Genomic DNA, 18,713 nt, shown 5'->3' with positions numbered 1-18,713 from the left:
GAAGCGGGTAGAGCGGCGGGGCGGGGCCGACACTGGGCAGTGATGGGATTGGGTGACGAGGAGGAAGGGGCGGGGACACCTTTGCAGGGGCGGGATCTGACTGGTTAGGATGAGTTCAGAGGCAAGGCCACACCCACAGGTTCACTCCCGCTGCTTGGGGGCTGGCCCTGGGAAGTGGGTGTGGGGCCAGCCTAGTGGCCCCCTCCGCCTGCTACCTCTTCTCCATTCAAACTGCTTCGAAACAATTCCCGAACTGCTGTGAAGACAGAGGGAGGTTGCTCCCGCCTCCGGGCTCTACCCAACCCAGCAGAGCTGCCCGTGAAACCGTTAGTGAGAGGAAGCTGAGCCTCTAGGGATGCAGAGGGCGGTGCTTTCCCTGCTAGGGGACGAGGAATGTTCAACACGCTGCGTTGTTCCTTCAAAGGAAGGGAGGCGTAACCTGTGAGCAGGCGCGGTTAATAGCCTGGTGACCTTTGAGCTGTGTGACTGAGACCACACCGAATCCTTCCCTAGACCCTTAGGAGCTTGTCAATCTATAGAACGTATCTTTAAGGAAGATGTCACATGTAGCTTGCAAAGACTCAAGTCTTCAGCTTTATTGTACACACGAGATTGAGTTCATTATCGTTAGGATTTTTTTTTAACCAAATTGTGCTGTGCATAAAATATATGCCTAAATAAACTACTCAGGGTCAGGGTCAGACTCACGGTTTGAACCAATACCAGCCCACTTAGTGTTGAACCGAACTGCCTTCTTGCCTCTAGCTACAGGTCCTTATTCAGCTGGCTGTGGTGGTTACAGAGACCCTTCATCTCTTCCCTTGTCCTAGACACCCTTGTTGCTCAGCTGTCCCCTCAACCTGCCAGAGCATCCAGGTTGGTGACAATGATCTTTAGTGCAGGAATCCAATCGACTGCTTGAGTCTGTTAACCCTGGGGCTTGCTGCCTCAAAAAAAAAAAAAAAAAAAAAAGAGTTTTTGTTTTGAACGTGATTATCAAATTAGCAAATGTCCCAGCCAGACTTCAGCTCCTCCAACGCCTGTTAAAAATCTGTCGTGCTTAGAGGAAACAAACTAGCAGGATGTGTGTATAGATATAAGGAAAGAGATTTAAAAGGCGGATGTGCTGGTGCATGCCTTTAATCCCAGCACGATGGAGGCAAAGGCAGGAGGAACTCTGTGAGATCAATGCCAGCCTGGCCTAAAAAGCAAGTTCCAGGACAGCCAGAACTGTTACACAGGGAAATCCTTCTCGAAAAAACAAAATAAAAATGAAAAAGAAAGAGACTTAAAAAATTGCAAACCTGAAATCAGTAGGACCTAGTGGCAGACTGAAAATGAAAAGAGTTGCTGTTGGAGGCCCTCCCACAAAGTTCCTTCTGGAGGAAGGTCATTCCGTTCTGTGCAAACCTTACTACACTGAGGAGAGAAATGACTGATTTAAGCATTAAATGAATGTAAACATAAATAAGTTTGTTGTTGCTGCTTTGTTTGTGGAACGTGGAGTTGATTTTTGTGAGATACGATCTCACTCTATAGGCCTTGTCCTTGAACAAAGCAGCGGTGGCATTGGTAGAAGTCATTTTGGTCTGATCTTGGTTAGGTTTGCAACTCAAATTCATATTACTTAGATTATTTTTTTTTAAAACACAAGTTTTAAGCAAATGGGGAATGTAGGCATTGAGAGATCTTTATGTATATATTCATGTTATTTACTTTTAGTTTTTTTATTTACTTATTTAAAAAAAAAAACAAGTTCTCTTGTATCCCAGGCTGGCTGCTTTTTCTTCTTTTTTAAAGATTTATTAACTTACTATGTATACAGTGCTCTGCCTACATGTCTGCCTGCAGGACAGAAGGGGGCGCCAGATCTCATTACAGATGGCTGTGAGTCACCCTGTGGTTGCTGGGATTAAACTCAGGACCTCTGGAAGAACAACCCATGCTCTTAACAGCTGAGCATCTCTCCAGCTCCCCAGGCTGGCTTCTAACATGCCGTGTACCCAAGGATGATGGTGAACTCCTGATCCTCCTGTCCCTACCTCCCAAGTGCTGGGATTACAGGAGTGTGTCAACACGCCCAAATTGGAGTGTGTGTTATTATTAATCAGAATATTATATGCTGGTTGCCAGTCCCAGAGGAGGACACTAAATACTTCTGCTCTTTGTTCTTGATATCAGAGTCATGAGGGGCAAGACAGCATGGTTGCGCACTAGATGGAACAATATTTCACCTGCACATAAAAGGGAGAGACCTCAACTTCAGGAGCATGTGTTGGTCCCACCCAGTTGGCCAGCAGGTCCCACCACAGAAACAAATGCAGGGCAACTGGCTATGAACTCTGTTCTCGTCCTGCTGCGGTGAGCTTGCTCTGTCCCCACCTTGTGGAAGACAGATGTTGGATTTACCCATGTCATGGAACAAACATGTATAAGCAGAATAAAGGAGCCAGCTCTGGGCTTTCCCGAGAGATATTCTGGCACAATAAACCCAGCATAATCCCTGCATTCCGGGCACAGAGTCCATTCTTTTCTTTAATTTAATGTGTATGGGTGTCTTGTCTGTATGTATATCTGGGCACTATGTACTTGCCTGGCGCCCATGGAGGTCAGAATTGAGTAGACTCTTCTAGATTATAGACAGTTGTTAGCCACCACGTGGGTAAGAGGAAATAAACTGGGTCCTCTAGAAGATCAGTCGTACTCTTAATCACTGAGCCATTTCTCCATACGTCCCCCAGAGGCCTTTTTTCTCTTTTTTCTTTTGTTTTCTTTTGTTTTTTAAGATAGGATTTCTTTGTGTAACAGCCCTGGCTGTCCTGGAACTAGCCATGTAGACCAGGACGACCTTGAACTCACAGAGATCTGCTTGCCTCTGCCTCCCACGTGCTGAGATTTAACATGGCACCCAATGGTCAGCAAAAAATAATGAGCCATAAGCCTGAACTTTTTTTTTTGTTTTGTAGATCAGGCTGGCCTTCAACTCACAGACATCTGCCTGCCTCTGCCTCCCAAGTGTTGTAATTAAAAGCGTGTGCCACCACCACCCAGCAAGCCTGAATTTAATAAAGAACAGAAATGGGAAATCTGGAAAACTTTTAGGCTTTTTGATACCGATGGAACTGGAACTACAGACATCAAGAAACTAAAGGTGGCAATGAGGGCCCTAGGCTTTGAATCCACGAAAGAAGAAATCAGGAAAATGATAAGCAAAATCGATAAGGAAGATACAGGGAAAATAAACTTTGGTGACTTTTTGATGGTGATGGTTCAGAAAATGTTCGAGAAAGACGCCCAAGAAGAAATCCTGAAAGCTCTCAAGCTCCTTAGCGATGACAAAACTTGGAAAATGTCATTTAAAAATCTGAAGAACGGCCAAGGAGTTAAGTGAGACCTTCACTGAAGGAGACCTCAGGAAGTAATTGATGGAATTGATCGAGACAGCGATGCCTAGGTCAATGAGTCAGAGTTCCTGCGCGTCAGTAAGAATCAAACTCTGTTAATCAGGGTTTCTTTTTCTACTACTGTAAGCACATATGACTACAGTTAGTGTCTGTTATTGTGTGAAATCTGGCTTTTGGGAACACCCCCACTGCACCCCCAGACTTCCATGGTAACTTTAGCCATGGCCTTGAATCTGTTTCTGACCTTTGGAAGTGTTCTTTGATATCAAATTCCTTGTACATTTACCTGCTGATGAACTGGGGAGGGAGAACAAGAGCACAGAAAGTGTGACTGAGGCCACAGCGCCGTCTATTATTTCTCATTGCTCATGCATTTCCACTCAGCGGCAAACACACAACGGCTTCTGAGATGTCCATGCACCCTTGCCATCATACGCAGTAGACTTTCTAAAATGATTGTGTGACAACTGAATGAAGCTTTCTCTTTTATAAAACCTGAGGAGCCGGGCAGTGGTGACACACACTTTTAATCCCAGCACTTGGTTGGCAGAGGCAGGAGGATCTCTGTGAGTTTGAGGCCAGCCTGGTCTACAGGGTGAGTTCCATGATAGCCAGGACTGTTACACAGGGAAACCCTGTCTCAAAACAAGCAAACAACAAACAAACACCCAGTGAGTGAGTGCTTGCTGTGATGTTTGGATGTGTGTTAATGAATCTGTTTTGTTTTAAAAATAAAATCTTTCTTATTTTAAGCTCTCAAAAAGAAAAAAAAAGAGACTGACATGTTCAAGAACTGGTAAAATACACCATCCCTTCGACTTAAAGTCCCAGAAACAGGCCGGGCGTTGGTGGCGCACGCCTTTAATCCCAGCACTCGGGAGGCAGAGGCAGGTGGATCTCTGTGAGTTCGAGACCAGCCTGGTCTACAGAGCTAGTTCCAGGACAGGCTCCAAAGCCACAGAGAAACCCTGTCTCGAAAAACCAAAAAAAAAGAAAAAAAAAAAAAAGTCCCAGAAACATTACTGTTGTTTTGACACGGAGTCTCTAAAGCAAGATTGGCCTCCAATTCTCAATACTCCTCGCCTCAGCCTCATAGGTGCCGAGATGGTAGACATATACCACTATATACCACTATATGCTGCTGCTCTTCCCTTTTAAGATTTATCCTCCCTCCTACCACCCCTACGTCTTCCCCTACCCCCGCTCTGCGTGTGTCTGTGTGTATCTGTGGGGTGGTATGTGCACACGAGTGCCCGTGCCTACAGAAGCCAGAGGTGCTGGATGCTCCTGGAGCTGGAATCACAAGCCTTCGTAAGCCTTCAGAAGTGGGTACTGGGAAAGAATTGGGCTAACTGCTGAGCCCTCCCTCTAGCCCCAGAGAAACACCGTAAAGTAAATAAAGGAAAAGATGTCCATTCTTGGACAAGTAGCAGTGAAGTAATAAAATAGCAAAAGCAAAGGAAGTCTGTAATACGAATAGCAAAGATGTCAAACAGGATTAACATCTGTTTTTCCTGGAAGCCGAAGATAGTGGAATGATTGACTATAGTCAAAAGAAAATAACTTTCCCAGGGAAAATGTGTTTTCAAGAATGAAAATGAAATAAAAACATTTTAAAGCTGAGGAATAATTGCCTTCATGATGCTAACTGCCTTTACTTTAGAGATGTTGTTTCCTAGCATGCTAAAGGAAAGCCTGAAGGGAACGGGTACTCCTTTTCCTGACAACCGGGTCCCAAGACATGAGGCTTAGTGGCAGGAGGCTTTACCCACTAAACCAGGCCTGGCTTTGTATTTCTTGACCTGGAACAATTTAATCCATGGCCAATTTTCTGGGCATTGATATGGCCTATAGATGATTTTTTTCTATTTTTATTTGAACTGGTTTTGTTATTTTTGTTCTGTGATTTGTTTTTGTCATTGTCTTTCCCCTTGAGACAGGATCTACTATGTAGTCCTGGAACTCACTGTGTAGACCAGGCTGGCCTCAAATTCACAGAGACCTGCCTCTGCCTCCTGGGTGCTGAGATTAAAGGGACATGCCACCCATACCTGACATGAATTAGAAGTTATTTTTGATGACATTAATTTAACTCTTTAGTTTGCTTTGCCTCAACATAAAATTTGATGACTCTGCAAACACCATTGTAAATGTTTGGGAGATCCCTTTTATTCCAAAACTCTTTGCAAGTCAAAAATATAAATTCTGTTTTATTGAAAACTCCTTTCGTGAAATGTATTTTGAGTATGTTCCCCTGTAAACTGTTTTTTGAGCTTTTAAAGAAAAATTTGTAATAAAGTTTACTTTTATTATTAATTGTGTGTATTTGTCTACGTAAGTGCGTGCAAGCGCATAAGCCTGTGGAAGTCAGAGACCAGAAATCCCTGGAGCTGGAGTTACAGGCAGTTGTGCGCTGTCAAACAGGGAAATTTAATTCAGGGACTCTGCAAGAGTAATACATACTTTTAGCAGGGCGGTTGGGGCACACACCTTTAATCCCAGCACTCCGGAGGCAGAGGCAGGTGCATCTCTGTGAGTTCGAGGCCTGCCTGGTCTAGAAGAGCTAGTTCCAGGACAGGAACCAAAAGCTACGGAGAAACCCTGTAGTAATAAGGGCGGGGCTGCATCCCCAGCACCCTGGCAGCCTGGCTAGCTTATGCTCCGAAATAACAACACACAAATTGTATTCATTTAAACACTGCTTGGCCCTTTAGCTCTAGCCCTTACAGGCTAATTCTCACATCCCGATCAACCCATCTCTAATAATCTGTGAGCACCGGTCTTACCGGGAAAGGTTCAGCATGTCTAACCTGGTGGCTTGCTTCCTCGCGTGCGTGCGTCTGCCGGGGAGCAGGGCATGGCGTCTCTCTGAGGCATCTGCTCCCTAGAGGAGAGCTGTGGAGTCTGAGCTCACTTCCTCTTCCTCCCAGCGTTCAGTTCTGTTTACTCCTCCCACCTATCTTCTAACCAATGAGGGCCAAGCAGTTTCTTTTTATTTAACCAATGACCTTCCTCCATCTAAACCCTGTCTCGAAAATGAAAAAAAAAAAAAGAGTAGGATGTGCTTTTAACCAATGAGTCGTGTCTCCAGTTCCTTTAAAAGTTCTTATTACATTATCCATGCATATACATGTACATACACATGCACACACTTGGGCCATCAGAGGGACTAGCAGGATTTAGTTTTCCCCTTCTCACTCTGTGGGTCCCAGAAATCAAAGTCAAGTCCTTAGCAGCCAGCAGCTTTGCCCACTGAGCCATTTTACCAGGCCAAATAGTGAATTGTGTCATGTGCCTTTCATTGATGTTATCCAGAACACCCATGTTGATTGTGTATAACAAGAATATGTGTAATTTCTTAGATAGGTCATTTGTATTTATTAGTTCATTCTTGAGAAAATAAAGTTGCTTGATTAAAGACTTTTGTTTTTTTCCCACAGAGGGCTTCTCTGTGTAGCCTTGGTTGTTTTAGAACTTGCTCTGTAGATCAGGCTGGCCTTGAACTCACAGCCATACGCCTGTTTCCACTTCTGGAGTGCTGGGATTAAAGGTGTGTGTCATCATCACCAGGCTTGATTAAAGACATTTTTAAAAAATTTTTATTTTACTTCATTTTATATGTATTGGTGTGAAGGTGTTAGATTCCCTAGAATGGAGTTACAGACAGTTGTGAGCTACATGTGCGTACTGGGAATTGAACCCAGGTCCGCTGGAAGAGCAGCCAGTGCTCTTAACCGATGAGCCATCTCTCCAGCCTGATTAAAGACACTTTTATTCCTTTAGTCCCAGTACTTGGGAGGCAGAGGCAGGTAAATCTCTATGGGTTTGAGGCCAGCTTGGTCTACAGAGTGAGTTCCAGGACAGCCAGGGTTACACAGAGAGACCCTGTCTCAAAACAAAACAAGAAGACATTTCTATTGGTTTTTTTTTTTATTTGGTTTGGTTTGGTTTTTCAAGACAGGGTTTCTCTGTAGTTTTGGAGTCTATCCTGGAACTAGCTTTTGTAGACCTTTTGTAGCTATTGTAGACAATAGAGGCCCGGTGGTAGTGGTGCACGCCTTTAATCCCAGCACTCAAGAGGCAGAGGCAGGTGGATCTCTGTGAGTTCGAGACCAGCCAGGTCTACAGAGCAAGTTCCAGAACAGGCTCCAAAGCAACAAAGAAACCCTGTCTTGAAAAACTACCCCTCCCAAAAGTTGGAAAAACCAGACCAAACCAAACCAGTTGTTACTGACTCATAGGAGGTCACAATGGCTCAGAGGAGCAACATGGGTAGAGAGGTCCCACCAGGGTTCCATCTCTAGAGCTGGTCAGTATAACAAGTTATCCTTGCCTTACGAGATGGTGCACACCGTTCACCCCAGCACTGAGGAGACAGATGCAGGAAGACCTTTATTGAGGTCAGACTGATGAACATAGCAAACACAGGGCCAGCCAGGGCCACATAGTGCGATTTTGTTTATAGATAGATAGATAGATAGATAGATAGATAGATAGATAGATAGATAGATGATAGATAGATATGTGTGTTTGTGTGTGTGTGTGCATGTGCGCATGTGTGCATGCGTGTGCACATGTGTATGCGTATTTGTATGTGTGTGCATATGTGTATGTGCGTGTGTGTATGTAACATGAGCTTTAACATTTTAACCTTATTTTTTCTGTGCTAGGGATTCTGTTTCAGGACTTTGCATAGTCTAGGCAAGAGCTTTATCACTGAGATACACCCTGAGACCATCTTAACCTTTTTAGAACTTGTCCTTCTCCAGCTGAAACCCGTGCCCACTAAACACTAACTGTACAACTCTGCTCCAATAGCCCCCATTCAACTTCTCACCTTCACTCACTCCTGGGACCTGTATCTGGTGTATTTTACTCAGCATGATGTCCTCAAGGTTTTTGTATTTGTCGGAGTTGCCTTCCTGATATAAATTATCATATTTGTCCATTTATCAGGCATAAAGCCACTAGGAATATATTTTTTAATTAATTAATTTATTTATTTATTAAAGATTTCTGCCTCCTCCCCGCACTAGGAATATCTTATATGGAAATGTTTTTGCCTGGGGCTGTATAGGAAGGAGTGGAATTCTAGTTCATACAATAACTGTTCAGCTTTTTGAAGACCTTCAAGACATGGGTTGTATTTCTGAAGAAAGCTTGCTCTGTAGTTTGCGGAGCAGATGGTGGGCTGTCCAATTCCCCATTGCCATCTTCGCCCCTCCTCTGGCCCAGGGTACAATTTCAGGCAGGAGGTCCCTTACTGTAGAAGGTGGAGGGCAAGCCGGGCGGTGGTGGCGCACGCCTTTAATCCCAGCACTTGGGAGGCAGAGGCAGGCGGATCTCTGTGAGTTCGAGACCAGCCTGGTCTACAGAGCTAGTTCCAGGACAGGCTCCAAAGCCACAGAGAAACCCTGTCTCGAAAAACCAAAAAAAAAAAAGAAGGTGGAGGGCAAATTCCAGGCCATGTGCAAGAAATACCTTTTCATAAAACGAGATTTTTATCTCCACTAATTGTAAAAGAAAGCCACCCTTTTTTAACTTTCTCTTGTGCCCAGATAAAAATAGATCAAAGAACTGTAGACTTGGGTTGATGGTTTTTATCTCAAACCAAGGGCTTGTATGAATACGCGAACTCTGTTTTCTCTTCCCTTCTGTGGAGAAGTAAATAGAATTTAACAGCTGAGCACAGAGTGGGTGTGTGTTGGCTGGTGACTCACCAAAATCCATCGCTGTATTCCAGTTGCTCTCTTGCTATAGAAAGAAAGTCTATTTTGGGTAGAACTAACCTGTGGATGCCCCAGAAGTACCAGAGCCCTGACACGAGATCCATTTGAATGTGGTCCCCAACCTGCCCCTGCCAACATTTCTTCTCGTAGACAGCAAGGCAGCCCCTTGCAACCCCTGCCTCACCAGGGCTCCCACACCCCCGTTTGAAAAGCTTACCTTCAAGCTTTCCCTGCTCAGTTTCCGCCCACAGTTCACCCCACTCCACCCATGTTCTCTCCAACCAGAACAGCCTAGGTGGGTCCAGAGTGTGCTAAAATTACCCAGTGCTCCGACAGGTTCTCTCACACACCTGCACCTCAGCCCCATGTACAGGGACTGTCCCCCTGGGGCTCATCCAGGGTTGCTGACATCTGCAGTGGACACTTTGGGGGTGAGACAAGGACCTCCTGGAGCCCCACCAAAGAACAATTGTAGGGTACCCATGGTCCCTATAACCATCACGATGTCCCCAAATGGCCAGAGCATCGAGGCTAACATTGGGTGAGATCTCTCAACTATAGATTTGTACGGGCAAGGAGGAGGCTACTTCAGGCATGTATGTAGTGTGGAATTCGCTGTACATGCAGCCCCCTGCCCCCAGACACCATTATGTATCTTCATGGCATCTGGCTGTGCCCCTTGGTACATGGGCCTCAGGCCAAGTGTTCTCCAGCAGTTCACTGCCATCTAACTGGAGCAGCTACAGTGCAGAGTTTTCCCTTGAAGTACGGCACACTTGAGGGACCAGCAAGACATCACAATGGGTTTCTCTGTTGCTTTGGAGCCTGTCCTGGAGCTCACTCTGCAGACCAGGCTGGCCTCGAACTCACAGAGATCCATCTGCCTCTTCCTTTCCAAATGCTGGGATTAAAGGCGTGCGCCACCATATGCCCAGTGCATTCACATTCTTGAGCAACTCTTCCCACCATCCAGAACTTTCCCATCTTCCCAAACTGAAACTGTCACGTAAAACCTTACCCTCAGGCCATCGAGAGAGTGAAGTGGGTAAAGAGCTTGCTGCACACGCCTGGAAGTAGAGAACTGGCTATTCAAAACTGTCCTCCGATTTTCACACATATGTCATGGTATGAGTGTCTCTCATCATGTGTACATGTACAGTAAAGAGTAAATATTACTCCTCCCCAGGGTGAAGGCCTCTACACTTGGTACAGGGCCTGTGCTATGGGGCTAGAATGGTCTCTTGGATAAGAGATAGTTACATGCAAATCAGACTTCACTCAATCAGTTGCTGGTAGTGGTGTCTTGCACCCAACATCCTGACAATTCTATAGACATTTTTTTCTTTTCTTTCCTTTTTTTGTTTTGTTTTTGTATTTTTCCAAGACTAGTTTTTTTTTCAAGTGTAGCTCTGACTGTCCTAGAACTCCATTTGTAGACCAGGCTGGCCTCTAACTTCCATACACATCTTTTGTTGGTTACCACTGAGGAGAAGGGAGATAGTAGCCTCTAATGTACGGAGGCCAGGATTGCTACTCAGTATCCTACAATGAGTAGTTCAGCTCTCTCACCCAGCTAGGAATCATCTGTTGTCAATAAGGCTAGGATTCAGACACATGCTTTCTAGGACCAAAGAAGTTCCTTTGCAAAAGGCTAGCTGAGGGACAGAGGCATATACCTCCCAGCCAAGGGTCTTGGTAGGTTGAACTCCATACCCCTTTTTGCTCTCAGTAGAGGTCACAGTCTTTTACCACCATCAGCCTCTCCATGGACTAAACATCTGTGTCTTGTTAAAATCATGTTGAAATAGTTTGGTTGTGGTAGCACATGCCTTTAATACCAGCACTCAAGAGACAATGGTAGACAGATTTCTGTGAGTTCTAAGTCAGCATGGCCTACAGGGAGAGTTACAGGCCAGCCAGCACTACATAGAGAAACCCTGTCTTTAAAAAAATCATGTTGAAGCTGTAACTCCAATTCAAAAGTATTTGGAGAGAGAGGCTTTGAGAAAAAATTGGGGATGAATTTGTTCGTGATCGTGGAGATTTTTCCTATGGGATTAGTGGCCTTACAAGAGGAAGTAGAGAAGCTAGGCATGGAGGCAGAAGCTGTGATCCCAGCATTTAGCATACCAAGTTAGAAGACTGAGTTCCATGCCACTTTTGACCACATTTTCAGACTCTGTCTCAAAAAGCAAAACCCAAACAAAAAATAAAAGGAGGTGACCAAAAAGAAAGGGAAGAAGAGGGGAAGGGGAAGGGGAAGGGGAGGTGGTGTGGGAGGTCCTTCTGTCTGTGTGTTGCTTTTATTGGCTAATGAATAAAGAACTGCTTTGAGCCTATGGCAGGGAAGAACAGAACTAGGCAGGGAAAGCTAGGCTGTGTGCTGGGAGGAAGAAGGAAGAAGTGAAGGAGAAGCCATAGAGCCTCCTGAGACAGATGCTGGGAACATTACCTGGTAAGCCACAGCCACATGGGAATACCCAGATTTATAAAAATGGGTTAAATTAAAATGTAAGAGTTAGCCAATAAAAAGCTAGAGCTAATGGGCCAAGCAGTGATTTAATTGATACAGTTTCTGTGTGATGATTTTGGCCAGAAACCAACAAGCTGTCTCTCCTCCAACATGGATGTGGAAAGACCACATAAAACAGAAGGGCCTCATCTAAAAGATAGGACAGTCTTCAACAGAAACCAAACCTACCTTCATCTTAGACGTCTAGCCTGCAGAACTGTAAGAAATGACAGCTTGCTGGGTACAGGTCACCCAGTCTGAGCTGTTTGGTTGGCAGCCTGAGTTGCTTAGGACAGACTCCTTTCCCACTAGGAGAGGCTCAGGCAGAAGCTTCTGATGCTCATCTGTTACCCTCAAGTTTGCAAGCTGTATATTTACCACAACTTCTTAGGATCATCGCTGTTTTCCACTCTGATCCTCTGGAGTTGTTTTCTCCTCTTGCTGAGAAGCATTGGTGTTTATGGTATGGTTCTCAGTAGCTCATGGTATCAGGAGTCTCGACCTTCTTGGACTGGCTTTGGGGACACCTGCTATGTACCAAAACTGGCTAGGGTTGTCGCTGAGAAGACATGCCCTAAGGGATCAGCTCTGGAACTGTGTCAGAAACAAGGCCTCCAACACAGGAAGTGGCTATGGAAAATTCTTCCAGTTACCGTGGGGACAAACTCTTGAGGACATGACCCTCATTAGCTCTTAGGGACAGGAATCACTCCTCCATCACAACTGACTTACACAGGATATGGTTTTGTAAACACCTTTCATCACCATTGGAAACCCTGCACTTTCTTGGAATGCCTGTGTCTGTGGGCCATGCATCTCCATCTGGTGGAACTCACCGGGGACCTGACACTCCACGTTCTGATGGGCTCTGTTCATTTCAGGAAACATCAACACGAACAACAAGGGTGTGGGATATTTGTACACCATGAAAATGTATTCCTCTGATTGGTGTAATAAAAACTGAATGACCAATGCCTAGGCAGGCAGGACTTCCAGGCAGAGAGAGAACTCTGGAGAGAAAAAAGGCGAAGTCGCCAGTCAGACACAGAGAGGAAACAGGAGGTACAAGGTGGAAGAGAGGTAATGCCATATGTCAGAACACAAATTAATATACATTGGCCAATTTAAGTTATAAGAGTTAGTTGAGACAAGTCTAAGCTAAAGGCCAAACTTTAATAATTAGTAATATGTTTCATGTCATTATTTGGGGAGCTGGTGGTCACACAAAAGATAGTCTGACAAGAAAACTTGCTACACAACAACAAAAAGTTTGGCAAAAATCTCTCTTCTCTTTCCAGGAAATATTGCAAAGTTTTCACCTGAACAGTCAATGACCAGTTATGTAAACATTTTTAAAAAAGCAGATGTAGCAGAAATTATTGTTACCCCAGCCTAAGGATTGACAGAGTGGACAATCAACACCTTGGAGCAGTGTCAGGGAGCCAGGATAGGAAGAATAATCTTCAGCCCCTGTTAGACCTTTTTTATACTTCAGGTAGGAAAATTCAATGTGTCTTCTACCTTCTCCTGGGTTTCCAGAGAGACTGAGGCCCAGGTATCTACAGCTGTCTCTAGTCTTGAAAGTAAAGGCAACTATAGATTTATTTTTTTTTTTGAGATAGGGTTTCTTTGTAGCTTTGGAGCCTGTCCTGGAACTAGTTCTTGTAGACCAGGCTGGCCTCGAACTCACAAAGATCCTCCTGCCTCTGCCTACCAAGTCCTGGGATTAAAGGTGTGCGCCACCACCTCCCGGTCTACAACTGTAGATGTTACAGAGGTACTGTGGTTGATAAAGAAGAGGCTAAACTCCTCACAGCTGAGTTATCTGAGAAGGGAAAAACAGATGTCCCTCCCACAAAGGGCCGTTTATCCACAATGCCCTCACATTCAGGGATGAGGGAGCCTCACAGTGTCTCAAGGACAAATCCAGCAGCCCCTCTGAGTCACATCCAAACTTGCCCAAGCTTGTGCAAGTATGTCCAAAAACATTTAAGCTAAACTTCAGCCAATTAAAAGTGTACTAGTGTACTTGCTTAACCCATCATATTTGAGATGACCTGTCGCTGACACTGCCCTTTTCTGTGTTTTAAAGGAGCCTACATTCTGTTTTTGGGGTTGTCGCCATTTTGTATAGGTGAACGACCCCACATGATTAATTAGAATATTAGTAAACGCTCTTTGCTCTTACATACTATTTGAGTCGGGGTTTTTCTTCAGCCTTTCCTCAGACCCTACATTAGCAAGTGGATGTGTAACATGGCCCAGAATCCGCGACTCCACCCAACTCACCCAATTCTTTTTGGATATTAACTTCCATCCTGTTAGATAATCTCCAACAAGACTGGAGAGCTACATCCAGTCGCAAATAAAGCAAATTAGCTAATGTATAAAGACAGCTCTCAAGCCAGATGTTTCAAGTGGTGTTCTGATGTCCCCTGCGGGATGGTTCCTATGGGAAGGAAAGAGAGATGTCTAAAGGGAAAAGGGACATTTGCAAGAAAAGGGAAGTCTTTTGTTTTTTTTTTTTTTAATTGGGATAGGATTGTAGCTCAGTGGTATAATACTTGCCTTGCCTAGCACGTTTGAGACTCTGGGTTCCATGATCACACACACACACACACACACTGCTTTTTAACTTTGCTTGCAAGTATTCCTAGTCTGGGGTCCAATAAATGGCAACTTAATTGTAAAACGTGGGTTGTTCTGTGCAGTACTTCTAAAGCTTGGGTTCTGATTAGCCTGGGACAAGACTGCTCCCACTTCTCAGTGCTGAGCCTGTCTGTGTTCTTCACCATTACCCAGAAGCTCATAACTACAGCACAATCCTGTGCCTGGATCTTACATAAACAGAAGCCAACACACGCTTCACTCAGCTCCCCAAGGGGCCCAGAAAGATGAAAGAGTTGTCTTGAAAAGTGTCTGAGACCCTGGATTCAGGAGGTGTGTGGGAGCAGACACACAAGCAACCTTGGTAAGTTGGACACAATTGCGTGTAGGTAGTTAACACCCAAAGGAACCAGAAAGTTGAGTCTTGTAGAAAGCAAGACCTCAAGCCTTTCAGGGCTTATGCAGTCGGTGTGGATGCCAAGTCAAAGTTTATTCCGAGGAAAACCAGGTACCCGCAGACTGGCTCTCTGGTAATACACACACAGCACCGTGGGCTGATGCAGCTTGAATGGCAGGTATTGCCTTCATGCTCCCAAGCTTGTGGGGCATGGACCCAATGGGAAGGTCCAAGCTTTGACAACCCAGTCTGGTCTTTGTAAGTATGGGTACTAACCTGAAATAGAGTATTCTGGAAACACATTTTCTGGTGTCTTTGACATGTATTAATGAAGAAAAATTAGATTATTGAACCTTCAAAGGGGCCAACAAACCAGTTTCAGGGAGTACAGTAGGGGCCTGTGAGTAGAGAGATCAGTTTGGTAGACTTCAGTGGAGATGGAGGTATAAGGGTAAGGAACAGGGGAGGGTAGAAGAAGGGTCAGGTAAGTGTAGTGATATTTTATTTGTATTTTAATAAATAAAGCTTGCCTGAAGATCAGAGTGCAAAATTAAGCCACTAGAGGCCAGGGAGTGGTGGCACACACCTTTCATCCCAGGACTCAGGAGACAGAGGCAGACGGATCTCTGTGAGATCAAGGCTATTCTGGGCTACACAAGATCAATCCAGAAACAGATCCAGGTGGTGGTGCTCACACCTTTTATCCCAGCATTTGGGATCACACTTCTTTAATCCCAACACTAGGGAGGTGGAGACAGGAGCGATATGGCTGGGCAGAGAGATGAATATAAAGGGGAAGAGACAGGAGCTCACGGGAGTACGGAGACTGAGGGCTGGGGAGACACAGTGCAGTCTAGGCAGTCTGAGGATCGCCCCTTCAGTCTAAGCATTTGGTAAAAGGTTTCTCGAGTGTCTTACTGCTCTGCTCCTCTGATCTTCAGTTTTTTTTGTTTGTTTTGTTGTTGTTGTTGAGACTGGGCTTCTTAGTAACTATGGAACCAGTCCTGGAACTCACTCTGTAGACCAGGCTGTCTTTGAACTCACAGAGATCGCCTGCCTCTGCCTCCTGAGTGCTGGGATTAAAGGCGTGCGCCACCACCACCCAGCTTTCTGATCTTCAGCTTTAACCCCTATATCTGTCTCTGGTTTTTATTATTTGTACTACAGGTAAAGGGTAGATGGGGTGTGGTGGAGTCACTGCCTCACTCCAACCGTGGACAGCAGTGGTCCATACACTATCTCCGCTGTGTCCTAGAGCCAAGCCAGTTCCCAGGTCCTCACTATTACTGGGTTCCTTCAGACTCAATTCAGATAATAATAAGCCAGATTTATTAAAGCTGTAAGCAGGGCCAGAGTCTCAAACTCAAATCAGAGATTTACTGTGCAGAGGTAGGAGAAGGACGGACTTTTAAAGGAAAGAATCTTGTTCTGCTTTGCCAAGATTAGATGGACAAGATGACCACAAAATAGCCCCGGATTGTCTGTGTTAGCGAGTTATAGAAGCCATAGTCATCAGCGTGTCACCGTAACAGGCAGATGGTGGTGGCTGTACATTTCCGGGTGGGAGTCAAGGAGTCAGAGTTGCTGGGACTTATCTCCCAGGAGCTTGAGTCAGAGACAAAAGGCTATTGGGTACCAAGATGGATGTTAGCACAAAATGGAGTTGTGTAGCCCAGGGTGGCTTTGAACTAACAGAGCTCCATCTGTCTTCGTCTTCGGAGTCCTGGGATTAAAGGGGTGAGCCACCACTCCCTGGCCTCTAGTGGCTTAGCTCTGCCCTCTGATCTCAGGCAAGCTTTATTTGTTAAAACATAAACAAAATGTCCACTCTACCTAGTAACCCTTGCTTGACTCAGAGCACACATGGATTACCACCAGTGTAGTGAATCTTTTTTTATTATTATTATGCATACAGTGTTCTGCTGGCCTGTTCACGCCAGAAGAGGGCACCAGATCTCATTATAGATGGTTGTGAGCCACCATGTGGTTGCTGGGAATTTGAACTCAGGTCCTCTGGCATAGCAGCCACTACTCTTAACCTCCAAGCCATCTTTCCAAGACTCCAACAGTGAACCATTAATGGGCATTTGAGAACAGAGCTTGAGCAAATCAAGTTATCTTGACAAATCTATGAGCCATGCTTTCTCTTCCAAAAAGACCTAGTGTCCTAGTGTCTGAAGACAGGGAAGGAGGAACAAAAAGGACTCTGACCCTCTTTTTTTGTTTTGTTTTGTTTTGTTTTTGTTTTTGGAGACAGGGTTTCTCTGTGTTGCTTTGGAGTCAGTCCTGGAACTAGCTCTTGGAAGATCCACTTAGATGTGATGGGTAAGCCTTCATTCCAAGTTTTTCACTGTTGTGGACAAGGCTGAGCAGGATTTTATTTTATTTGGCATTGGGATAGACACCACTACCCAGGGCCTCGAACTCACAGACATCCTCCTGCCTCTGCCTCCCAAGTGCCGGGATTAAAGGCGTATGCCACCACCGCCTGGCTTGTTTTATAGATCTCTTATGTATAGTAATTTAAACATAAAATACAATGTTAGCCACCCTCCCCTCACTTCCAAAGTGTCAACATCACGTGTACCTTCTTGTTGTATTTCACCATGAGAAATTGTAGGTCCCCTTTTTCTGTTGTCCCATCTGTCCTTTTAGTGTGACTCCTGTTAGTCAGAGCCTGGTTTCTCAGAGCTGACTAGGATATGGACAGAAATTCACAGATGTGTCAGCTTGACCACAAGGAGGAATTTTTTAGTAACCAGAGGTGGGCAGAGCTAGAAGCCCAGCCTTGGACTGAAGAGATTTGTTAGTGGTGTATTCATCTCTCTACATTCTGCCTACTTTATACAACTATTAAAATTATGAGTTGGAGAGGTCATCCAACCCAAAGCAAGTGGGAACTCCTGCTTTGTGAAGTAAGCATCCATGTTGGGTTGCTGTTTGGTGGGCCTCATATTTATTTCAGGGCAAAAAATGGTCATCTGAATGTAGCAACAGTCTTTCTGACATTTCCAATGGCCCTCTGTATATTTTGCACTATGGGCTCAATCTACCATGGCCTAAAATATATTTGATGAAAAAAAATTCACTTGTACAGGATATGAGCAGGACTTTTTCTTATCATTATTCTCCAAACAGTAAGAACAACAATTTACATTGTATTAGATATTACAAATAATCTAGCTGGGATCACTATTATCATTTACATTATATTAGGTATTGAAAATAATACAGAGATTATTTTAAGTATAAGTATAAAAGGTTATTTATAGAATCTATGTGAATTCTATGTGATTTTATATAAACCATGAATACTGAACATATATGTGGCCTAGAGCCCTTCAGTATACCAAGGTACCTTTGATTTTTCCCTTCAGGTAGTAGCTACCATGTTTAAGCTGAGTAAAGACCAGCTTCACAGTGACTTCTACGATATGATAAGGACCATGGGGAGAAAAGAAGACAGATGCCACTCATCACTCCCTCCAGGAAGTGTTCTGGCTCTGTACCACAGCAGGGAAAGGCTGAAATTGGGTATAATTCCAGGCAGTAAGCTGAAGACTTTTATATATTTTGTTTTGAGACAGGGTCTCATGTAGTCTAAGCTGGGTTCAAACTTGCTACATAGCCAAAGATGACCCTTAACTTCTGATCTCCCTACCTCCACCTCCCCAATGCTAGGATTATGGGTGTGTACCACCATGCCCAGTTTATTCGGTGATCAAACCCAGGACTTTGTGCTTGGTAAGTGTGTTAGTCACTGTTCTAACACAGAGATTCCATAACAAAGCAACTCTTATTATAGAGGGCATTTAACTGGGGTTTGCTCACAATTTCAGAATCTTAGTCCATTGTCATCATGGCAGGAAGTATGGTGGTACACATGGCATTGGAGAAGTAGCTGGGAGCTTTGTATCCTGATCCACAGACAGGCAGAGAGAGAGGGAGAGAGAAACACTGGGCTGGGTGCGAGCTTTTGAAAACTCCAAGCCCACACCCAGTGTCATGCTTGTTCCAACAAGGCCACACCTACCCCAACAAGGCCACACCTCTTCATCCTTCCC

The 18,713-nt window shown here is 44.7% G+C and overlaps 1 pseudogene; it reads left to right on the top strand.

The window, feature by feature from the left end:
- The first annotated feature begins 2,883 nt into the window (after positions 1–2,883).
- On the top strand, positions 2,884–12,609 carry LOC121444605 (annotated as a pseudogene).
- The last annotated feature ends 6,104 nt before the right edge of the window (positions 12,610–18,713 follow it).

Source organism: Microtus oregoni, unplaced genomic scaffold (genome assembly GCF_018167655.1).
Source record: "Microtus oregoni isolate MIOR12 unplaced genomic scaffold, Mior012 000134F_ref0000037, whole genome shotgun sequence".
Taxonomy (NCBI): domain Eukaryota; kingdom Metazoa; phylum Chordata; class Mammalia; order Rodentia; family Cricetidae; genus Microtus; species Microtus oregoni.
Note: the sequence above shows the minus strand (reverse complement) of the source record. Positions and strands in the feature narration are given on the sequence as shown.